Source organism: Haliotis asinina, chromosome 7 (assembly GCF_037392515.1).
Source record: "Haliotis asinina isolate JCU_RB_2024 chromosome 7, JCU_Hal_asi_v2, whole genome shotgun sequence".
NCBI lineage: Eukaryota > Metazoa > Mollusca > Gastropoda > Lepetellida > Haliotidae > Haliotis > Haliotis asinina.
Genome location: NC_090286.1, coordinates 43,871,442 through 43,887,601, shown reverse-complemented (window position 1 = coordinate 43,887,601; position 16,160 = coordinate 43,871,442). Strand labels below are relative to the sequence as shown.

Sequence of the window (16,160 nt, the reverse complement as noted above, 5' to 3'; positions counted from 1 at the left end):
ACTGCTGCCTTGGCTATCTCGTGGTTATATACACGTGAGGGAAACCCTCACCGTGAGGTGGTACCTGAGGTGGTAACCCCCACTGTGGGGGGTACCCCCACCGTCGACCCGCATATCATGTTATAATTTTAATATTTTATATCATATACATAATGTCTGAGGGGAAAACGTTCGTCAACGACGCATACCACGCCACAGTGGTCGCTAGTCTAGCCGTAGGGTACGCTCGGTTGACTAAAATGGTGCTTAAACAACCAACTATCAAGCTAGATTTCAACCTGCAGGATATGGGTATGCTCATAATGAACCTTGGTATGGCGATGGCCACAAAAGACATCCTAGTAAAACAAGGGATAATACCTGATAATATAATGAAATAAATATAGGGATGGCCACGATAGCTATGATGGTCGGTGGGGCGTTAGTGAATGCCCTGGCATTTTCCGGGAGTAATTTCCTCTTCTCGAAACTACGAGATGATCACGCGGCTGAAATACAGGAAGAAAGGAAGCGACACGATCTCGCTACTGAGAAATTACAAAGAGCACAGGACGAGTACGTTAAAAAACGCCTCCAGAGGATCGATTTTATTAACGAACAACTCAAGCGTGAAAACCATGCCATTAAAACATTCTACGATGTCGATGAAGCAATGAAAGAATACTATCTACTAACTGGTAAACAATTGGAACCGCTCAATAAACCCACACTCGCTCAGTACTACACACCATCCAAGGGACAAATGAATCGTGAACTGGGCTTCATAGTGTTGGGTATAGCAGCTACTGCGTTGGTTGCGAAGCAATTAAACTAAAATACCTATATAAGTAAACATGAGACCCGCTCCATACCGATGCGAATACATACTTATGGGGAAGACCGAGGCCTGTGGTAGGAAATGCAGGAATCAGGGGTTCTGTTGTTTCCATATGGGAAGTCCTAACTACACGTGTTCTGTGTGTGGTATCGGGGTTAAAGGGCACTACTGTTTATGTAAAGCTCACGGAGCGAACGTAGTCAGACATCAACTCATATACGAGAATAAAAAAGGCTACATAAAAGAACGTAGGCGACTGCTCAAGATAGCCACTTAAGAGTTACCTCCCCTTACTGTGAACCAATTAGAGATTATACACACCTACGTATAGCTATGTCTGCGGAAAGTGTGATTAAAAACATATTCAAATATGAACTGGCTTTATGGGGAAGCTTCAGATTTAAGATAATATTGGACGTGGTATGGATTAAAGAGGGTTTTAAGTATACTCACCCCTTCGAATGGGAGCGGGATATCGCGACTCAATACCATATAGAACGTTTTTCAAGTCTAAGTGAATACTATAACCAAGGCGAGTGCTGGATTGAAACAGCCACACTATATATTTTACCAGGTACGTGGGACGATTTGACAGAATTACTAGAATTGGACCCGGCTGCCCGAGTTTGGCCTCTTCTGGATTGAAATATTTTTTAATAAGGTTACTGTGAACCAATTAGACATTAGTTCTCTTAGGTGTAAACACGATGTCTACTGTAAGCGAGCTCAAGAGGGTCGCAAAACAGAGAGGTGTTATCGGGTATTCTAGAATGCGGAAGTCAGCATTGTTGAGATTACTAGGTTTAGAAGCCCCTCCTACGGTAAAACAATTAAAAGCTCAAGCAAAACAGCTTGGGCACACGGGTTATTCAAACCTGGGGAGAGCCGGGTTAACCGCATTGTTATCACATGCCCCCGTAGCAAAACCTCCCACTGTAAAACAACTGAAAGCCGAGGCACACGATTTGGGTTTAGGCGGGTATTCCCGTATGAGAAAACCACAGCTTGTAGAATTATTACGACAGAATAGAGCTATTGACCTACAGTTCGTGCGCACTGAGCGCGCTGTAGGTAACTATTTGAGAGGTTGGCGCATGCACGTTGATAGAAACATAGACATTACAGATATCAAGCCTCTGATAGCTGATAAGGTCAACCAGGAACTAAATAACCTAGGAAGTATCAAGTTTCAGATCACAGTGAAAATGTCGCTCGATAAGCAGGTTGGGAGTACCACTGAGTATGTTCAGCCTTACTTCCGAGGTCAACAAGAGGTCGTCACACATGCAGAGACCATTGACGCATCAATCGATACAAGTTTTCAGCAGATACGAGAATGCCTAGAACGCTACACACACTTGGGATCCGGGTGGGCTGTAGATAAAATCGATAATGTCTATCTAGACATAGCTAACTACGTGCCGTTCAGAGGCGGGTCATACCTAGCCTTGCCTCCCTACTATAGGAACAAACATGCCATAGTAAACGTTAAGAATAGAGGAAACGATTGCCTTAGGTTAGCTATCAGGTCAGCCTTATTTCCAGCTGGCAAGAATTCAGATAGGCTTTCTAGCTATCCCCAAGATGATGGGCTTAATTGGGATGGTATAGATGAACCCACCCCAATATCCCAGATCACTAAAGTAGAAAAACAGAACAATCTGGCTATAAATGTCTTTGGGCACGAAGGCAACACAACAATAGTACACAGGGTCAGCCCGGTGAAGGATCGTCAAGTTATCAATATATTCATGATCCAGCGAGGTGAAAAGTATCACTACACATGGATAAAACATCTCAGCCGGTTGTTGCACGACCAATCGGCACACAGAGAAAAGACCCACTTCTGTGAACGATGCCTACACGGTTTCAGTCGAGCTGATTTATTAGAATCCCACCGGGATGATTGTCAAGGTGTGGGGCAGACGGCCATACGAGTCGACATGCCTAAGGAAGGTGAAAATATCCTAAAATTCAGTAACCACAAGAACCAAATGTCTGTACCTTATATTATATACGCCGACTTCGAAGCCTTAGTTGTGGGTGGGGATTCCCCCACACCCCCTAGTGGGGGTAGCTTCACCCACAAGACACAAGAGCATAAAGCCTGTTCGTTTGGATACATTGTCGTCCGTTGTGACGGGGAAACGAAAGCTCCGGTAGTGTATAGGGGGCCTGACGCGGCTGAAAGGTTTCTAAAGTGTTTGCAGGAGGAAGAAAAAATTATTAGGAATGCATTGTATAGAATCGCTCCCATGCGTATGACCCGAGCCGACAGGCTAGCTCACGCTAGTAGCACTAACTGTCACGTGTGTGAATCACCACTTAACGGTGATTCGGTGAGAGATCACTGTCACATAACTGGTAAGTATAGAGGCGCCGCTCACAACGCGTGCAACCTCAAGCTTAAAATCAACCCTAAGGCAATAAACATCCCCGTTGTCTTTCATAACTTGAGAGGGTACGACTCACACTTGATCATGCAGGCCATCGCGAAAATCGATGGTAATATAACGTGCATCCCCAACAACATGGAGAGATACATCTCCTTCAGCTTAAACGGACTTAGGTTCATTGACTCGTTTCAGTTCCTCCTGTCGTCACTCGACAGTCTGGTCAAGGCCAACAATACCTTCCCTATCACCGATCGATACACAGACGCCGAGACTCGACCCCTGCTTATGAGAAAGGGTGTGTACCCCTATGAGTACATAGATAGTTGGGCCAAGTTCACCGAGACCAGACTACCCCCTATTGACTGCTTTTATAGCAAGCTGAATGAGGCGTCCGTCTCACGAGATGATTACTCGCACGCGACTAACGTATGGAATAAACTGGGTTGTAAGAACCTGGGTGATTATCACGACCTATACTTGAGGACAGATGTACTGCTGTTAGCCGACGTGTTTGAAACGTTCAGGCGGACCTGTTTAAAGCAGTATAAACTCGACCCCGCATGGTATTACACCAGCCCAGGTCTGTCGTGGGACGCCTTGCTTAAAAAGACCGGAGTTAATTTGGAATTGCTCACAGATTACGACATGCACCTATTCATTGAGAAAGGCTTGCGAGGTGGGATTTCCATGGCATCCAAACGATACGCGAAAGCAAATAATCAATACGTGAAAGGTTACGATCCTAACAAACCAACCAATCACATTCTATACCTCGACGCAAACAACCTGTACGGCTGGGCCATGAGTCAGTATCTACCTACAGGGGGATTCGAATGGGTACCCCACGTTGATGTTATGGGGGTCGCACCAGATTCGAACAAAGGGTATATCCTCGAAGTTGACTTAGAGTATCCCAAGGAATTACACACATCACACAACAGCTATCCCCTTGCACCCGAACGTATGAGGGTTAACGCAGACTGGATGTCTGAGTACCAACATAACTTGTCAGGTGGTCGTGTGACAGACGTTGAAAAACTCGTGCCTAACTTAATGAATAAGACCAAGTACATCGTTCACTATCGCAACCTACAGCTGTACCTGTCGTTGGGTATGAGGCTGACCAAAATACACAGGGTGCTCATGTTCGACCAGAGCCCATGGATGGAGCCCTACATCAGAATGAACACAGACCTACGAAAAAAAGCCACCAGTGATTTTGAGAAAAATCTCTACAAGCTCATGAACAACTCGGTGTTTGGTAAGACTATGGAGAACCTGAGGAAACGCGTGACCGTGAAGCTGGTTAGATCTAGTGAGGAAGACAAGCTCAGGAAATTGATAGCCAATCCGGCATTCAACCGTAGTAAGATATTCACAGACAACCTGGTTGCCCTACACATGAAGAAAAGCCACATAAAATTCAACCGGCCTGTTTACGTGGGGATGAGCATCCTCGATTTATCCAAACACCTGATGTACGACTTTTACTACAACGAGCTCAAGAAACAGTACGGCGACAGGTGTGAAGTGCTGTACACTGACACGGATTCCCTGCTGATGGAGATTCGAACCGAGGACGTGTACGAGGACATGAAGAAACACCTCGATTTATACGACACCAGCGACTACCCTAAGACCCATACCCTACACAGCACGGTAAATAAAAAGGTCCTAGGTAAGATGAAGGACGAGTGTGCTGGCACGCCCATAGCCGAGTACATAGGTTTGAGACCTAAGATGTACTCCATACTGAAAGCCGACAATAGTGAGATCCGTAAGGCTAAGGGGGTTAAGAAGTATGTGGTGAAACAACACATCAAACACGCCAAATTCAAGGAAGCCCTGTTCAAGACCCGTACCTTTAGACATAAAATGAACACACTTAGAAGTGATGGGCATAAGTTATACGGACTGACTATAAACAAGACGTCCCTATCACCTATGGACACGAAACGTTGGATAGCTATTGATGGAATAAACACATACGCGTATGGACATGAAAAAATTTGAGGCTATTTACTACAGCCCGCGTGGGTACTGGAAAGGAGCTAGCGCAGTAGATAAGCTAGCTAAAATAGCGCGAGTACCCCCGGAGGAAGCCAAAGCGTGGCTTGAAAAACAAGCCCTGTGGCAGATCTATTTGCCGGCACCACGCTACGTGCCTAGAAGGAGGTTCGGTATTAACATACCTAATAGCATTCACCAGGCAGACCTACTGTTCCTACCCCACGACAAGAGGTACAAGTATGCCTTAACCGTAGTGGACGTAGCCAGTCGTTACAAGGAAGCCGAACCCTTGACCACGAAAGATTCGGCCCAGGTAGCCAGAGGATTCGAACGCATATACAAACGCAGTCCGCTGACGTGGCCAACAGAGCTGCAAGTTGACCCCGGACGGGAGTTCATGGGTGCCGTGTCACAACTGCTAGCCAAACACGATACAAAGGTCAGGCGTGGCACGGCCGGAGCCCATCGCAGCCAAGCCATAGTTGAGAGATTTAATAGGACTTTGGCTGAGCGCTTGTTCGGCTATCAGTATGCTAGGGAGATGGCCACCCCTGGAAAACGATCGACTGAATGGGTCACGAGGTTACCCAAGGTGGTGTCGGCAATCAACCATGAAGTCACCCGTCTCACCGGTAAGAAACCGGCAGACGCTATCAAACTAAAATCAATAGTTGCAGAGTCGGCCGCTCCATTGCGTGGGAAGGAGAAACAGATACCAGATAGGGCCTTAGTGAGGTATCTATACCAGCCGGGGGAACACGAGGGCGATAGCCGTAAGCGAGCCACCGATCCTATATGGTCAGTCAAAACTTACAACATAGATAAAGTGCATATGAAAGCCGACGAACCTAACTTATACTACTTGAGGGATGGGCCGGGTAGGGGATTTGTAAGAGAAGAATTATTGATCGTACCGTACGGCACAGTATTACCTCCTACCAAGGCACAGTAATTACCGCCAACTTTTTTATAGTAGGGGTAATAGTAGCAAGATCTAATGGTCCAACCAAAGCCTTATTTACTAAATAAGGCTTTGTAGAGACATTTCTTGAAAGTGAGCCAGAACCCCCATTCCCTATACTACTCACGCACATACATACATACATACACGGAGATGTACCTCACGACCAGACCCACGCATGTAATCGTAGGAAGCTTGAAGACCTGCATGATTGTGGGCATGTGATGGCTTCAACTTCAATATTCTGGACAGCTCCAAAGGAAATGGAACCTGTGAGTTTGTGTCTGTGTCACTGGCAAATCCTTACAGCAAATCTGGATGAATATATTACAAGGCCATTTGTTCTCTAGCGCCACCACAGCACATGTAGGAACTGATTATGTATGAGCAAAGGTGCTCTTTCCTAACATGTCCATTGGGCAAAGGTGGTCAACCATTTCTGTTGCAATATAGCAGAGCAGGCATACAAGTGGACTATGTATCATGATCAGTGTGACAAAACAAACTGAGATGCCCACTTTGGCCAACATGACGAGTATTGAAGGAATAATAAAATCATATTTCACTTAATTTCGTGCTTGTTTGTTGCATGTTTTGTCCATGTACATGAATCCTGCTCCCAAATTCCAGTAATTGACATGAACAATATTCATCTACGGTCATGGTGTGAGGCCTATTGTGCCCATGTAGCTACCCTGACATATGACGAACCCGATCCTTTTAATATTACATGCTGCCATTGTTCGTTTTGCGATTACCGGATATACTCCAAGGAGGCGGTGCTACATTCCTGATCGTTTGTTCGACTGTTGGATTAGCCTTGATTTAAATTGACTTACTGGACTTGTGTTACTTCATGTTCATCAACGCAGAACAATTCGCCCTAATACATTAAACTATGATGGTGCACAGTTTACTGTATAAACCAAAGCTTCAGGGCAATATGGTGTTTTTACGAAATGACGTGGATTCATACAAGCCATGGTATGTTGAGTACATTGGTACCTCAAATGATCGGCGATGTTTCTTGATACTGATCCTCTTCATGGGCAGGCTCTACTGAATCGTGATTCAGAACATCTCATATACTATCCCCGAACGCATAGGGGAATTGTATTTTAAAAAATCTATTAATTTCCTAGTGTGTTCAATCGTCAAAATAAGTAACAAAAGTGTTGATGACATGATTTTACACAATTACACGAAATCGATGTTACCTGATAATGTTGATTTTGATGAGATTTCTTACACGAATTAGAAGGGCATCGCCACAACACAACAGATATCTCCTGCCAGTTGCAGTTGTGCAGCAAAGAGCATTCAAAGTTTGGTAAAAAATTCCAGATTACTTTCAGATATTGGCAATCGTTTTGAAGGGGTTACACGGTCAAATCACTACGTTACGCCTTGGCTCTGTGACACGGAACGTCGCCATCGAAGCAATGCATACTCGATAAACCAGTCTTCTGTTGCCAGGCGCCTGAATGTTTAATTTAGTCTTAGAAGGATATTATGGCTTGCAGCTCGTTGCAACCAAACAGGTATAACAAATGAACGTCTCCGTACAGGCAGACCTCGAGTTACCACTGCAGCCCAATATAGGTTCTTCCGGGTACTAAAGTTGCGTGATCGTGCTGCCACGGGTGAGAGCACAGCAGCCAGGGTGCCTGGCCTTCAGGATATCCGGCCAAACTGTGCGTAACCCGTTGAATGAGATTCGTCTGAGCGCCAGGAAACCCGGCACCATCGCGCTCACTGTCTCCGTTATCCTGATCCTCCTTTTTTTTTTTGATAGTATACTAAGTATAATAGTGTGCAGTTTCATAGATGCACTAAAAGGTGTCTTCACGGATTTAACCTTTGCCATGATATGTGGAGCACATTGACACCTAGCCACGAAGCAGGAATGTACAAAGAAATGGTCCATGAGAAACATTGTTGCTATCACCCCAAATACCCAATGAACCCAGACAGTGAATAAAATAAATCATTTGGATACATGAAACACACTAGCCTGTACATTAATGATACAGTAAGGCGTCATTAGTCAAATCCTTCTTGTCTGACAAGTGCTGCTACCGCGAACGATAAGGGCTTGATAGGACACAGCAGTCAACAGTGGATATGCTTCCTTAAAAGACGACACAAATAAGAAAACTTTTGAACCAGGTAACCCCCTATGGTGTTGTTAGCGTATTATTTACTGTAAGGTTAAAATGTGGATGGACATTTGCAGAGAGATTGTGATATAACAAAATAGGTGACACCTTAGATGGACAATATTTACATTATGTTTTGAATACTCGTATTGCATGTGTTCAGATTCTACTACAGCGCTAATGTGCAATATCGTCCACATGGAAACTCCTTCAATGGCGTAATGTGAAGATATCTAACTCTTAATATCTCACGGAACTTGCAGGAAACTGCATTTGATTCATAGATGACACCCATTGGAACGAAGAACCTGATTTCATCCCGTACAGAAAACGTGTATTGTGTGTCGCAAATTGCATTATGGATTCAAAGGGAACGCTGCAACGCCTGGAAAGGAAGCAAAGGTACCTATAAGGCCCGACGGTTTCGTTATAGTGATAATGGATTACTGAAGCAGTAATGTATTGCTTCAGTCGTTGGCGATCTATAGCTTGCTGTACGTAGTATTATTGAGAATGGAAATACATCTCCATGGTCACTTGTTTATATACATAATGTGTCATACTCTAGTCATTATACTTCCTTTGGTGTCAAGATAAATATAAACTACACGCATCTTGTGTCACGCTATGGCTGAATACTGCCGATCTGTCTTAGGTTCTAAGACACTTACTCTTAACAGAATCGCACGCTGTGAACAAACATCGGCATTTTATGGCTTTGTTCTGATCGCATCACATTACGATATTTCAAACTGGTATATAAAGTATTCTAGGAACTTGTAGTCAGAGTTTGGGTTCCCATAAAACTGTTCTTTAAGGAAATGTTGCAAAACTTCGTGAAACATAAACAGGGTAAAATACACGCTAAACTGTTTTACTTAATAAAGATGGTAACTGTAAATTCGCCACTGGGGTTAACGTGGGTGACCAGTGTTTGTCCCTCTGCACAAATATCAACGATGAGGATGGAGTCCGTATGTTAGCTTAAGTCCCGCACTTGTAATCGCAACACTCGCAGTCCTCACGCAGTACTGATTCTGAATCAGTAATTAATACAATTAATTATTGTCTACATCGACGGAGTACTGGGCTTCCCTTTGCATAGTTAATGTGCTGCAATTACATCTCTGTCGTGTTGGCTATTTTTGAAGGAGTACCGCAAATATTCACACTTTTACTTGTAAATTTAAACGCTGTTGAGGTAATACTATTTTCTCTCAGAGACGGACTTATTGTGTACAGGGAAAAAATACCAATTGCAGCATATTCGCAGTCAAGTTCACATTACTTTCCCTTTTACATGTGGTCTTGCCAACGGACTAGACCCAAGATCGAGATAATGGCTGAGAAAGAATGTTTCAGAGCATTAGCAAATGGTCTTGATCCCCGTAAACGTCACATGAACTTCTTCCTTTGTATAAACAAAGACGTGAACACCTATGCGATCGACGTCCCTTTAAAGATTAATTCCTTGTCTTTACATTTCTCAGACTGCATCAGGAGTGTAGTGAATATGAGCACGAGCATCCAATCCGATACTTAACTTGGAAACCGAGTCAATACAAAACGAACAGTCTTTATTAGAAGGTGCAGATAGACACAAGGATGCTTGTTCCAGTAACGTTGTGCTGTGAACTATTGGGATTCACCCTTCACTGTTTGTCCTCTGTCGGTGGTAAGTGCTATTGGAAGTACAATGATATTTCGTTAAGGAATGTGTTTGTTGGACTGTCTAAACCCCTTTTCCCTATGTTATGATTATCCATTACACGATTTCATACGTTTTTGTCTGTGGGGTACCGATACAAATTCATCAAATAAAAATTACACAGTACAGTCTTGGCCTTGCTATGAACAGTCCGTAAGGTCCCTCGGTGCATTAATCCTCTCATAACATGTAAAACTACAATTGGTGATATCACATATCGCTCCACAGCGGAATACGGAACACGACCATAAGTCTCACATGTGTACAGTACTAACTAAAAAGAAACATGATGAGACCTAGTCAAACTGTGCACGCGTTTTCTGAAAACATGTTTTATTTTCAGACGTAGGTCTCTTTGAATACATGTGCCTATTTGATAATCCATGTACTCCAGTGAGGTACTACATTAGTTTGGACCTATGTAATCATTGCATACACCAACAAGCATTATATGATAAATATTGACAGTAGTGTTGCCAGAAGTACTGGTCTCATGCATTGGACATTTGATATTTGCAGGGAGTACTAGTTTCATATTTTGGATTTTCAGTCAAGAGGTAATTGACTTACGCTTCGAATATGCAGTATTGATATCACTTACAGGACCAAATTCGAACTGATTCATCACTGGTTGGAAGTACTGATTTCCTGCCTCTTTTATTCAGCATATTGCCTTGACAACGTTGCCCTTGGAAAACCCGCTGCCCAGAATTCCATTGGGTTCTCTGCTGGTCCGGACCGAGTCGTTGACGGAAATGGAGATCTTCTCTTTGAAGGTTTATCTTGTTCGTACACCCCAAGTTCCAGCAGTGACCCACTGCCATGGTGGCGGGTGGATCTGCAAAAGCTCGTTAACGTTGAGGCGGTTACCATCGCCAACAGAAGATCCAGCGAATTTCGTAATTATTAATAATTCTTACCTGTTGAATATCTTAACAATTGTTTATGTCTGTATTCAACAAACTGTTGGCATATTTCATCACGAGTAAAATTTCTAAGTCCTAACATTGATATATTCACGTCATATGACACAGTTTCTTGCACAGGCTTAAACAAAATAACACCTCATGGTTTAAGTACGTAGTCTATGTGGTGTTGTGTGTTGATTCGTACCGGGATATAATTAACATACTGGTTAATATCTAGGACTTACATGTACAACATAATCACTGGTCTTTCATATGAGCCATGAAGCAAATATATCAGAGAGAGCCAATGCCCGTTTAGAATATGTTGGAGGTTTGGAAACCTCGGCTTCTGTAAAATAGTCTCTGATCACTCTTTCATTATGTTTATGATTTATAAAGCGTCTTGTGTTAAACATGTTTATTAGAGCAGCAGACGTGTGTCCACCCAATCTCTTTTCACAGTTTTCACATGTTAACTGTCAATTGTAGTATACGGTTATTCTTTTATATATTCTTCAAGAAAGGAAAGTCTTTCATCTAGAAAACAGTGCCATGGAAATGAAGTTTTATTAGAGTTGTCAATACAGCAAGTCTTCTTCGAGAAGATTACACTTCTTTCTGGAAAACTTTGACGCTATGAAAGTGTCGTGAGTTTGTCGTTAGTGATATTTATGGTCGGAAACTCAAAGGAATTTCAATTTTATCTTGAAACTCTGCACTGAAATCAGACAACTATATACTGACAACTCTATAACTTCACAAAATGTACTTTTTTGACGTTAGTGTAAATGACGTTAGTGCCAAATCAGGTTTTGCACGTGCAGTCGATCACTTGATCTTCGCATCGAAGCTTTCTTCATATCCACGTGTTTGCATTGGCTTCAAGAATTGAAAAAAACACACTTTTAAACCACAGTTCTAACGGTACTTTAAATGCCACGATTGGCAAATGTGCAACGTGAACGTGCCGTTTGCATCTTGCAAGCGGGAAGATCAGTTATTGGCGTCGCAAGAGCAATGGGATGCATCCGTCGTCCTGTGTGCACCAATTCTGATCGCCCAAGGTCAGGTCGTCCACGTGTGACGTCATGTGCAGACAACCGTCAAATCGTCCTCCGTCACCTACGTGACAGATTTCTGCCGGCTACACGAACCAGGGCTGAGATGTTTAGAGGTCAACTGTCCTCACAGACCATTCGAAATCGGTTGAGGGCTGCCAATCTCCGTTCTCGACGTCCATAATTGTGACTTGACATTCTGTATGCCCATGGTTGGAACTGATTGTGGCACTGTCGGTGTATCGAGGACATCAGACACATTTCAGCAATGAAAAATATCAATTTAACATCTTACCATCTCTTGTTCTTTTCTTGTGCCCTGGAGAAAGAATGTGAAGGGTTTTTTTACTCAGTATATGTACGTAGACTCCGACTTCGTTCTTCATAAAAAATGCTTAACTGGTGCATTATGCTATTCAGACAAGAATAAACGATACAGAAAATTCAGTTTGGGAAACTGGTACGGGTTGTGTCCAAATCAATGTTTCAAAATGAAGGCTCTCAAACCGTCTGTCTTGCACAGATATTTAGCTTTTGTGCCTTGTGCGTACACATCAGTAGGTAAAATCATTACTATTGTGCTTGTATAACACGAAACTCTGAGGGTGTGGGTTCGAATCTCGCATGTGACACAACTCAAACAGAACTAGAACTTTTACTAAGAAAGTGTAATCCCAAATACAATATATGTTATAACATGAGACAGTTCAATTCATCATTCGTCTATTTTGACAGCCTCCCACAAGAAGGTCGTACCAAGAGTTGTTACTGAAGATAAAATGTTTAACACTTGCACCTTTGCCGTTAGTTTGTGATGCCCATTATAATAGCTGTCTCAATTCGTACACAACACTTTGGTTTCAGATTGGCGTCTGCATAACTTTGACATAGAAGTATTCTCAACTGACCCAGTTGTAGACCCTGGAGCAAACGGTCAGCTGTGCTTTTCCTTCTTTGGGCAGTTTGGGGATTCACTAACTGAAACCCTTAGATGCATGTATCCGGTTGAGGGCCGATATGTCCGGATAAAAAAGAGGCAACATCTGAATAGTGAGGACAGACTGACCCTATGTGAAGTGGCAGTCCACCCAAAGATATATGGTCAGTGAAACAATGTTCAGGAAAAACTTGTTATTTGGTCAGATAAAACATTGCAGGGGTAATGAAACATGGTCTGGTCATGTTATATAAGTGCTTAGTAAAACCGAGCCTTTCTCTGTTTATACTAGTGCAGATCAACAATGGAAGTTCAGACACGATGCTGGCATTGGAGAGACGAAACGTCATAGATACGGATTATTTATCTTGGAATACAGCTAGAGAAGACAACATTAGAGAAGTTACATTTTTCGAAACTAAAGACAAAAATCACATTTGCCTGAGAACAACTCGCTTTCTCGACAAGAATAAAGATCAGACTTTACATTTCCCCCAAAAGATATATGTCGAATATTCAATTTGACTTCGTTTGGGGGCATTATTCTAAGCAACACTGTAGACGACACATTTTTTTGTGAAAGAGATAATATTGATTTCGTGTATGGTCAGAGCTCATGTCACAAATACCTGTATGTATACATGAACTGTTTATTTGATATTTTCAGAAAACAACTGCAGTGTCAGTCAGAGGTACCCTTCATCCTTTGTGCCCTACACGGAAAGGTACCTCGCGACCAGACCCAGGCATGAAATTGTAGGAAACTTGAAGACCTGCATGACAGAATGTACAACTATGTGGGCATGTGATGGCTTCAACTTCAGTATCCTTGACAGCAGCAGTAAAAATGGAACCTGTGAGTTTGTGTCTGTGTCACTGGCAAATGTTTACAGCAAATCTGGATGGACATATTACAAGGCCATTTGTTCGTAAGCTCCAGCGCAGCACCTGCAGGAATTAATTATTTATGGGCAACGGTGCTCGTGCCCAACATGTCCATTGGACGAGGTGGCCAACCATTTCTCTTGCAATATAGCCGGGCATACAACTAGACTGTCTATCATCATCACTGTGGCAAAGTAAAATGAGGAGACCTTCTTGACCAACACGACATCATGATGCGAATATTGAACAAAAAGTGTTTCAGTTAATTTCCTTCATGTTTGTTGCATGTTCTGTCCAGTTACATGAATCCTGCTCCCACATTCCAGTGAATGACATGAACATTATTCATCTACGGCCACAGTGTGAGGCGTATTGTGCCCATGCAGCAAGCCTGACATACAATGAGCACGATCCTATTAACATTACATGCTGCCAACGTTCGTTTTGTGATTGCTGGATATAGGTGCCGCAGGCAGCTGGGGTGCTCGTTGATTCGATTCTAGGATTACCCTCGATTTACGTTGACTTATTGGTCTTGGTCCATGTGCATCGATGCAGAACATTTCATCCGAACACATCACACCGTGATATTGTGAAGTTTCCTTAACACATTAATAGCTGTCTTCACGGAGAAATGCAAAATAAGGCGGAATTATACTTACCATGATATGTGGAGCACATTGACACCTAGACTAATCAGTGATGTTTCTCGATATTGCATCAGCTTCAATGCAATGTGCTTTCGATGTTTGGAATCAACGTCAAAGGCATGACAATGTTACGTTGAGTCTCCAGTACATTTGGTCTTACATTTGCTTCTTATATAAATCTTCTGACACTCGACACAATTTCCACTTTTTGCGTTTTGGTCTGTAAAATGAGGCCTGTTAAGATCCGGGTTAGAATTCATCTTTTGCAACCCATGGCTGTAGTAGATCCGATTAACGGGTTTGGATGGTCATATTCGCTGACATGGTCGACCAGTGTCACTATAGCCATATCCCAAATTGCCACCATCGATCTTCATCCGATCTGTCAATGGAATATCTAGTCCTTGCTCGAGTATTCACAGACCTTAAATTGTCATGAAAATATTTATAAATCGTGAATATCTTTTCAATATCATGGACACGATCCTATTTGTCACGCCTGTCAAAAACTGTGACTAGGTGAGCACACATTGTTCTAAATTCAGGCAAACAGATTTTGTAAACTGACCCTTCATTATCTGAAAAAAATATATTCCATGTCATTAATATCTTTGCAGCACCACATGCACCTAACTACAAGTAACTAACTACAAGTTGCAACTTGTGAACATGCTTCCGCCCCGTATTTGTAATCGCATTACGAGGAATTCCTGTTTTGTGGCTTACTCGTAGTCCTCATGCAGTGCTGATGCTGAAACAGCAATCGATTGACCTGTGCACGATGGGGTTCTTTTTGTTATTTTTGAAGAATTACCAAAAATATCCACACCTTCCCTTGCATATTTAAAAACTTTCTGTGGAAGCAATACTACTTACCACTGCAATTTGCACTCAAGTTCACTTTACGTTCCCTTAAATACGTGTATGTGGCCTTAACAAAAGACTTGACCCATCGAGGAGATATTGGCCCAGAAAGTCTGCTTAAGAAGACTATATTTGGACCTGCATGACATCTTATAAATTACTGGATAAATTCTGCATTTATCCTCGACAACCCACCCAGTAGCATTTTCTGACATCATATGTAGAATGCGTAATGGACTTTGTATTAATGCTTCAGTTAACCCATGAAGACTGAACATATCATTGCTAAGTGTTCACTGGTCACTGAATGTAAATCTCAAATGGATGTTCAATGTTAATAGGGTATCACATATTAGGAGTTTTCATACTGGGGCAAGATACATATACATTGTTCGCAGGGGTATCATATATTGTGAGTGCTGATTGTCTGTATACTAGTACATAGTTGATGCAAGATGCATTAAAGTTCCCCACAGACTATATATAGGAAATGGTATCAAATAATTAATTATATTCTCTTGAGAAAGTCACCTCGAGAGCAAACGGGATGATGAAATACCTTCTTTCCGGAAGTGCTTTTATCAGCACATCTGTCTGAAATACATGATTCACTCTCTTACAAAAGTTTTTACTGACAAAACACTCAAGAATGCCATGTCACCATTGGCATTACAATATTAATGTTGTGCGTTTATATTAATATATTTGGACAAAGCCTCTACTTTATGGGTTACAACGGTACAAGAATCTGTATTGAAACGTCGCAATCACGCAATAAAGAATTCGAAGTTGTTATCCATGACAATT

The 16,160-nt window shown here is 42.5% G+C and overlaps 1 pseudogene; it reads left to right on the top strand.

Moving 5' to 3' along the window:
* The window catches only part of LOC137292015 (uncharacterized), a 31,268-nt pseudogene extending 17,231 nt beyond the window's left edge, over positions 1–14,037 (top strand).
* Positions 14,038–16,160: the final 2,123 nt, after the last annotated feature.